The sequence below is a fragment of the Pristis pectinata genome, chromosome 34 (genome assembly GCF_009764475.1).
Source record: "Pristis pectinata isolate sPriPec2 chromosome 34, sPriPec2.1.pri, whole genome shotgun sequence".
Classification (NCBI taxonomy): Eukaryota; Metazoa; Chordata; class Chondrichthyes; order Rhinopristiformes; family Pristidae; genus Pristis; species Pristis pectinata.
Window position 1 is genome coordinate 10,828,755 of NC_067438.1, and position 8,180 is coordinate 10,836,934.

General features: G+C 48.1%; 1 protein-coding gene across 3 annotated transcripts in view; it reads right to left on the minus strand.

Moving 5' to 3' along the window:
* phf1 (PHD finger protein 1) overlaps positions 1-3,123 on the minus strand; it is a 48,720-nt gene extending 45,597 nt beyond the window's left edge. The window contains exon 1 of one of the 3 annotated variants that reach the window (XM_052043559.1): positions 2,948-3,123. The gene's annotated coding sequence lies outside the window, so the exon portion shown is untranslated. The remainder of the gene's footprint in view (positions 1-2,947) is intronic. The other 2 variants (XM_052043558.1, XM_052043560.1) reach the window with 2 other exon arrangements.
* Between the last annotated feature and the right edge of the window lie 5,057 nt (positions 3,124-8,180).

The window sequence follows — 8,180 nt, forward strand, 5'->3', positions numbered from 1 at the left end:
TTTTCTTTCTGACTGACAAGACCATCTGCATCTCCCTGCCGTCTGTGGTGTTTTCTGCGTCATCTACAAACTTCTTAATCATGCCTTCTAAATTTAGACCCAAGTCATTGATATCGATGACAAAAACCAGGGGCACAAGTACTGAGCCTTGTGGAACCCCACTGGTAACAGCCTCCCAATCTTGAAAACACCTGTCCCTTGGACCCCAGGGTTTTACTTTCTCGACCAGCCCGTCACATCTGGTCGAAGGCTTTGATCTGATGCAGACAACATCTAACAGACCTTAATCTATCTGCCTCGAAGAATTCAACTCCTACAGCACAGAAACAGGCCCTTTGGCCTACTGAGTCTGTACTGACCATCAACCATCCATTTACATAAGAACATATAACACTACAGCACAGTACAGGCCCTTCAGCCCACAATGTTGTGCTGACATTTTACCCTGCTCTAATATCTATCTAACCCTTCCCTCCCACATAGCCCTCCGTGTTTCTATCATTCATGTGTCTATCTAAGAGTCTCTTAAATGTCGCTAACGTATCTGCCCCCACAACCTCTGCCGGCAGTGCGTTCCACGCACCCACCGCTCTCTGTGTAAAAAACTTACCCCTGACATCCCCCCTATACCTTCCTCCAATCACCTTAAAATTATGTCCCCTCGTGTTAGCCATTGTCACCCTGGGAAAAAGTCTCTGACTGTCCACTCGATCTATGCCTCTTATCATCTTGTACACCTCTATCATTCCCTCTCATCCTCCTTCTCTCCAAAGAGAAAAGCCCTAGCTCACTCAACCTATCCTCATAAGACATGCTCTCCAATCCAGGCAACATCCTGGTAAATCTCCTCTGCACCCTCTCTAAACCTTCCACATCCTTCCTATAATGAGGTGACCAGAACTGAACACAATACTCCAAGTGTGGTCTGACCAGAGTTCTATAGAGCTGCAACATCACCTGGTGAACTCAATCCCCCGACTAATGAAGGCCAACACTCCATACGCCTTCTTAACAACCCTATCGACCTGCGCGGCAACCTTGAGGGATCTATGGATGTGGACCCCAAGATCCCTCTGTTCCTCCTCACTAAGAGTTCTGCCATTAACCTAGTCCCAACCACTGGTTGCTTTATTATTGTTGTCACATGTACTGAGATACAGTGAAAGGTTTGTTCGCCGCCCAGGTAGTAAAAACAAAACAGAATATAGTGTCACAGCTGCAGAGGAACTGCAGTGCAGTGCAGTGCAGGGAGACAAATAAAGTGCAAGGGCCACGATGAGGTAGACCAGGAGAGCAAGAGTTCATCTTCATTCTTCCCCTTCCCCCCCCCCAGATTCTACCCCTCACCCACACACTGGAGGAAATTTACAGTGGACGATTATCCCGCCAACCGGCACATCATTGGGATGCGGGAGGAAACCAGACCACCCGGGGTAACCCACCCGGTCACTCCACACACACACACACACAGACAGCATCAGAGGTTGGGATCGAACCCAGGTCTCTGGAGCCGTGAGGCAGCGGCTCTACCCGCTGTGTTGTCCCTACCACCTGTCTGACTTCCCTAAAACTAAATCGAGAGTTGCCCCTTCCCCCTCCTACAAAGGAGTTATGGAACTTTTCAGATCTTCAATCTGAAACATGGCACGGTAGTGTAGCGGTTAGCGTAACGCTTTACGGTGCCAGCGACCCGGGTTCAATTCCGGCCGCCGTCTGTAAGGAGTCTGTACGTTCTCCCCGTGTCTGCGTGGGTTTCCTCCGGATGCTCCGGTTTCCTCCCACGTTCCAAAGACGTACGGGTTAGGAAGCTGCAGGCATGCGCGTTGGCGCCAGCAGCGTGGCGACACTTGCGGGCTGCCCCCCAGAACACTCTACGCAAAAGGTGCATTTCACTGTGTTTCATGTACATGTGGCTAATATAAGAAATCTTTCTCCCTCTCTCCAGGTGCTGACTGACTTGCTGAGTATTTGCATAATTTATTTCCCCAATTTTATCTTCTATAAAAACTTATTCTGAATGTAATTTAGAAATCCCCTACTGTTGTTGCTCTGAAACATTGGCTCTTTAAGAAATTAGCTGCACTCTCCCTGACGCTGTTTGGAGGTCTGCTCTGCAATACACTCCCAACAGTGGCGTTGTGTGGGGAGTTCCAAGCCAGATATGAACGGGACTTTTATTTCTTGTTAAATAATTAAGTATGCAAGTAAGCAGCAAAGCCCCTCGCTGCGCAATTCTGTTTTCTGCTCGCTCTCCCACAGGCCAAGCCCACAGTTTCCCAGAAAGTGCGGGACGTTAGCCACGCCGTGACAGAAACTGGGTCTGAATGAATTCATCTGTGGACATAAACCAGAGAGGGAGGGATCCGCGCCGAAGCCGGACCTCTTCCCCCCACCCCGTCCCCTCTCATTGGCGCAACACCCAACTTTGCACAGAGAGAGAGAGAGAGAGAGAGAGGAATAATTGGGAACAGGCTTACCCCGGAAGCGCACGGAGGGAGGCTTGGCCGGCTGCAAACACTGCACAGCAAGATCCCAAACTCCATCCATGACGTTCCCGGGGGCATTTCCTCCGCAACCAAACGATACAATCTCACGGCGCTACGGTTCACTCGTGTCTGACCCTGCAGTGACTGCACACTCCAGGCTGCGGATCTCATTGCAACCGCCAGAATTCTGGGGGAGAGGTTTTAATTTCCCACCCACCCTCCTCACACCTCTCCCGCACACAGAACGACACCCCCCTGCCTGAAAGCACGGGGAGGAGGAATTGTTGCATGCGTCTGTGAATAGGCTGGGTCATGCTGCAATATCTGTCTTGCTTTAGAGGAAGTGATTGCGAAGGATCTAAGAATCTGGTGTGATGTCTGGGGTATATTTATTTATTTGTGTGTGTGTGTGCACACAGGTCTCAGCCACCTCCCCCTCTAAACACACTGAAAGTACTCACCTGGAGCATCGGGTTGCACCTGGCTCCTTACTCATCCTCTGTCTGTCCGCTTGTCCCGGCGAGGTTCCCAACTAAGAGAACACACACACCACACACACACACACACGTCTCCGCCAATCCTAACCAGTCGCCATCTTTCTGTGACGCAGAACTGCAGCTAATTTTGGTCCAACGTTTATAATTCAATCTGCGTGTGGAAAGTGAGAGAGAAACTGTACAAACAGGCGTGCATGTCCGCTGGTATCCCCTCCCCGACTGCACCATTGCAAGAGTCTGCTGCCGTTTATGTAACCCGCAGGCAGCAAGTGCAAACACTTCACATTGCAAAAGACTTAAGTCCTTTTTTTTATATTAAAACAAAAATACTCGGATGTTTCTTGGAAATCGCAGGCTGTTACTCAAAGTGCAATACTGGGGATTTAAATTTCGGCCACAGAGAGAGAGAGAAACGGGCTAATAGCAGAGGAAGTGGTTCCAGGGATTCACCGAGAGGTTTTGGTCGAAACTTCATATTTTGGTTAGATTGTTTCTGGGAGCGGGGGTGGGGCGGAACGATCCACAAAAGCAGAAACCAAGCGAATGTATAATTGCATGAAGGCTTACATTCACCTCTGCGTTTTCTTACTAGGAGGAACAGCCCGTGTTGGCTTGTTGACAAATAAAGCGTGCGTTATAAATAAGGCCTGGGGAGGTGATCGTATAATTTTTTTTACTGAAGTGCAGGCCATAGCAAAGAGCAAGATCCCACACACAGCAATGCAGAAGCAAGGTCGCCGACCTGGAAATGCAAACTGTGCCTCCCCTCTCCGCAGACGCTGCCCGGCCTGCTGGGTGTTTGCAACTGGTAATCAAAAAGCAAAATGCAGCAGATGCCGAGGATTCTGAAATAAAAGCAAGATGTGGCTCAGTACCCGTGGAGGTTTAGGGCTCCAGTTCAATGACCCTGTAGCAGAACTGGGGAAAAGTTAAAGATAAAACACACCTAGTTGCAAAGAAAGGGGGGGGGGGGTGAGGAGGAAAGGAAAGGTCAGTGATGGGACAGAGAGGCTGGATGGAGATTCTCCACCAGTGAAAACATCTACAGGAAAGGTCAGTGATGGGACAGAGAGACTGGATGAAGATTCTCCACCAGTGAAAACATCTACAGGAGGCGCTGCCTCAAGAAGGCAACATCCATCATCAAAGATCCCCACCATCCGGGCCATGCCATCTTCTCGCAGCTCCCATCGGGCAGGAGGTACAGAAGCCTGAAGTCCCACACCACCAGGTTCAGGAACAGCTATTTCCCTTCCACCAATTCAGTTCTAGAACCAACCTGCACAACCCTAATCACTACCTCAGTACGGCAACGCTATGATAACTTTGCACTACAATAGACTTTATTTTTGCTCTAATTGTGTTCTTTCTTGTATAATTTATTATTTTCTTGTGAATGCTGTGTCTCTAATGCTCTGTGCCTGTGATGCTGCTGCAAGTAAGTTTTTCATTGCACCCGTGCACACATGGACTTGTACAGCTGATAAACTCCTGGTGACTAAGAGAGATTGGGAAAGGCAGGGGAATAAGTGAAGGCATCTGGTCAAGGTGTAAATAGGAGCAGATGATTGAGATGCTAAATACCAGAAGAGAGTGAAAAAATATTAAATATCTCATGGTCCGGAGCAAGAGGCCATTTGGCCCCTTGTACCCATTCAATGAAGGGTGACTTCATAGGGGTTTATAAAATCATGAGGGGCCTAGATAAGGTGAATGTTCACAGTCTTTTCCCCAGGGTAGGGGTGTCTAAAACTAGAGGACGGGTTTAAACTGAGAGGGGAAAGATTTAAAGGGGACTTGAGGGGCAAGTTTTTCACATGGAGGGTGGAGGGTATATGGAACATGCTGTCAGAGGAAGTGGTGGCAGTGGATATAATTACAAAGCTTAGAAGACACTTGGGCAGGTACATGGATAGGAAAAGTTCTGAGGGATATGGGCCAAACACAGGCAAATGGAACTAGTTGAGGAAGACAATTTTTTTAAATTTGTGTGTCAAATGATCAGTGTAACTGGTCATGAAGTACAAAGATTCATGAACTGGTATTTGTAATTCACATCTATAATCCTTATAGGTCCGAAGTGCAAATATCCATATGGTGTTATGAGAAATTGAACATACTCTCAAAAATAAATCTGTAATGATCAGTAATTGTGGCTATGAAGACATTGAGTGTGTTTAGATAAACCCAGCGTGTTTATTACTGTCCTATGGCCAGTCCAGTTTCTCTGTGCCAAACCCACCAATACAAAAAAAATGCTGGAAACACTCAGCAGATCAGGCAGCATCTGTGGAGAGAGAAACAAAGTCAACGTTTCAGGTCAAAGCTGGAAACACTCAGCAGGTCAGACAGCATTTATGAAGAAACAATTAATGGAAAAGAGAAATAAAAAAGGTAAATGTAAGTTTCAGGCAAGGTGGGGGTGGATAGGACTAAGGAGATATCTGCGATAGGATGATGCCAGGTCAACCACCGTGGTTTACTCTTGACTCCCCTGTCAAATGCCCCAGCAAAGAAGAATAAAACCATGCAGACAATGGGCCAAATGCTCTCCTTTGTGCTTCATAATTTTACAACTAGGACTGCAGTTGTACGTTCATTTAGTGATAATGTGGTGGAGATGTCTCTGTGTCTCTGGGATAGAGAACAAGAGAGGAGAGAGGTCTATGGCACAGAAGTCTCTCTCTCACTCTTTCTGTATCAGGAGCTCAGTGAGATGACCCTTAAGCTGATCTCTCACCAACTGCACCTGGAATCTAAAGTCAATGGCAGGTAAGAGGGACAAAGACTTTACCATGGTGTTTTGCACCGCTTGAAGTCTCCTCTGTTAACTGTGAAGGACCTGCTGTAAAGTAAGTTGGTCAAGAGACAGACTGTGCCAAAGACACCTGGGTGTGGATGAAATCGGAGTCCGGAAAAAGGCAACAGTTTGGCAGGGAGACAATGAGCATTATTCTGCATCTTGCCAGCATCCCCGCTGCCTGAGCTGTTCCATTCTTCAGCACTGACAGGCTTCAGCCCCCACGGCCAAAGCAAACTCATTGAGAAACCTTTGTGAAAACCATCCCCGTGAAGCTTTACAAAGGAGTGCCTCAGCCAGCCAGTGAGCCCATACATCTGGAATGGACAGAACAATCACAGGCTGGCAGGAGTGACAGACCTGGGTGGCTACGATGAGGTGGAGGAGAACCACATGCCTGACCCTCCCGTGGGAGGGAAAGATTTGCAATGGAATTTCTCAGACCCCCCGCTTGAATGAGGTCACAGCAGGCAGCGTTACGAGAGTAACCTGGGAGCAATGTTGGTTCTTGGGGATAAATTGGCCAGGAAAGCAGGGAGAACTTCCCTGCTCTTTCAACCATGGAGACACATGGCACGAAAACAAGACCTTTGACCGACTGTGTCCATCATGTACTCTAATCCCATTTTCCAGCCCTTGGCCCATTGCCTTCTAGTGCTTGTTTAGGTAAGTGTCTCTTCCTCCACCAGCCCCCTCAGGAATTCCAGATTCCAAACACCCTCTGGGTAAAGAGTAAATCTTCCTTCATCAGTCAGGGGTGCAGGAGTTGGGGCATCATATTACAACTGTGCGAGTCGTTGGTGAGACCACACTTGGAGTCCTGGTCACCCAGCCATAGGAAGGATGTTGTTAAGTTGGAAAAGATGCAGGAAAGATTCACAAGGATTTTACCTTGACTGGAGGGCTTGAGTTATAAGCAGAGGCTGGGACTTTTTCCCCTGGAGCGTAGGAGGCTGAGGGGATGATGTTATAGAGGTTTATAAAATCATGAGGGGCATAGATAAGGTGGATGGGCACAGTCTTCTTCCCAGGGTAGGGGAGTCTAAAACTAGAGGGCATAGGTTTAGAGGTTGGTGGGTATATAGAACGAGCTGCCAGAGGAAGTGGTAGAGGTGAGTACAATTACAATGTTTAAAAGATATTTGGACAGGTACATGGATAGGAAAGGTTTCGAGGGATATGGGCTAAATGCAGGGAAATGGGACTGGCTCAGATGGAGAACTTGGCCAGCATGGGTGAGTTGGGCCGGAGGGCCTATCTCTGCACTGTATTACTCTGAGGTCCCCTCTAAATCTCCTGCCTTAACCCTCTGGTTTTTGTCACCTCTGCTACGGAGGGAAGTTTCTTGCGAGCTGCTTTGTCTACGCCCCTCCTTTTGAAATCTTTTACATTCATCCAAGACAGAGGGCAGACAGTGCCTCTGACAGTGCAATGCTCTCTCAGTCCTGTACTGAGGAGGTAGCCCTGACTTTATGCTCAGCTCTCTGGGGTGGGGATTAACCCCACAACCCTCTGTCCGAGTGGCAAAGAGCTCTCTGGAATGCCCTCTGCAAAGATGGGAATTTCCTTCAAAAGCAAAGGTATCTGCTGCAGCACCATCTTGCACCTATAATGTCCCATAATACTTCACAGAGAAGTTACAGGATAAAATATATCACTGGGCCACAGCTGAAGCCTGGCATGGATTGAGATTTGGTCAGTTTAGGAGTAGGAATAGTTGCTACTGAACAGTTGAACCTCCAGCATCTTGGATGGTCAGCCAGAAACACCTCTCTTTCCGAGGTGGTCACCAACCCAATGGGTACTTGCTAAACCTTGTTCCTGATCCTTCTTCTACTCCAGCTAATTATGAGAGGCATAGATAAGGTGGACGGTAACAGTCTTTTCCCCAGGGTAGGGGTGTCTAAAACTAGGGGGGCATAGGTTTAGGGTGAACGGGGAAAGATTTAAAAGGGACCTGAGGGGCAACTTTTTCCACAGAGGGTGGTGGGTATATGGAACGAGCTGCCAGAGGAAGTGGTTGAGGCAGGTCAATAATATCACTTGAGAAGCACCTGGATAGGTACATGGAGGGGGGGGGGGGGGCTTAGAGGGATATGGGCTGAATGCAGGGTGGGCACTGCGGTCAGCATGGACTCGTTGGGCCGAAGGGCCTGTATTGCTCTATGACTCTAATCATGTCGGAGTGAGGGTGAGTTGAAGAAGGATGAGGGAAAGCAGCCAGGGGGTGACTAAGCTGAACGTTTTAGACAGAGCTAAGGAAATGCATGTCATCTACTTGGCAAAGATTTTCAAAGAGATAAATGAAATGATTTTGTTAGTGGAACATTTAAAAGATTCCTTTGTTCTTAATGTTGCAGGTGTGACTCAGAACGTTGCACACTCACCTCTGAGTCA